This window comes from Asparagus officinalis, chromosome 3 (genome assembly GCF_001876935.1).
Source record: "Asparagus officinalis chromosome 3, Aspof.V1, whole genome shotgun sequence".
Taxonomy (NCBI): domain Eukaryota; kingdom Viridiplantae; phylum Streptophyta; class Magnoliopsida; order Asparagales; family Asparagaceae; genus Asparagus; species Asparagus officinalis.
The window spans coordinates 88,058,045-88,058,866 of NC_033796.1; positions in this window are offsets into that span (position 1 = coordinate 88,058,045).

Consider the following 822-nt stretch of genomic DNA (forward strand, 5'->3'; position numbering starts at 1 on the left):
ATTATAGTAACTAGACGTTGAAGGTTATCGGTCGGTTGTTAACCTTATAAGTTAGTTGTTAATGTTTTGAGTTTGTTGTTAACCATAAAAGTTTGTCCTTTCCTTTAACTATTAGTTGTTAAGGTTATAAGTTGATTGTTAACCTTAATTATTAGTTGTTAAGGTTTTGAGTTGGTTGTTAACTTTATGAGTTGATTGTTGACCATATGAGTTGGTTGTTGGCCTTAATGATTAGATGCTAAGGTTTTGTGTTGGTTGTTAAGTGTTTGGTTGTAAACCTTATGAGTTTGTTATTAATGTTAGTAGTTAGTTGTTAATGTCTGTAGCTAATTGTTAAGTATTTAAGTGTCTTCTCACTTTTACATGATAACCCCGACGGTAAATTCCCAATGCATAGCTGTTATGCTCAGTCAATCATGTAATGATGAGCATATTCCTAACTATAATCATACTAGCGACATTATCATGATGATTGATGACATGATTATCAGCCAGACCAATATCCCAGCTAAGTGTCACACAACCATACGTGAAGAAAAAACATAAATTTCATAGTGTTGCTGAAGTTATATTAGCACTTCAATACTATTCAATTGTAAAAAGGTTTGAGTATGATTCATACCATACAAAAATGTATAAGAATACATTGCCGATATAAGGACATGTGGAAATGCCCTCAAATGTTGTTTGCTTCCCCACTCCAAAATCACTCGATTATGGCTATAAAGAAATTCCATGCTACTCACATTTGCGGTCAACATGGAGCTAGTATTGGTAAATGAAGAGCATCGCCCTAATTTATTTCAACTCAAATACAATCTG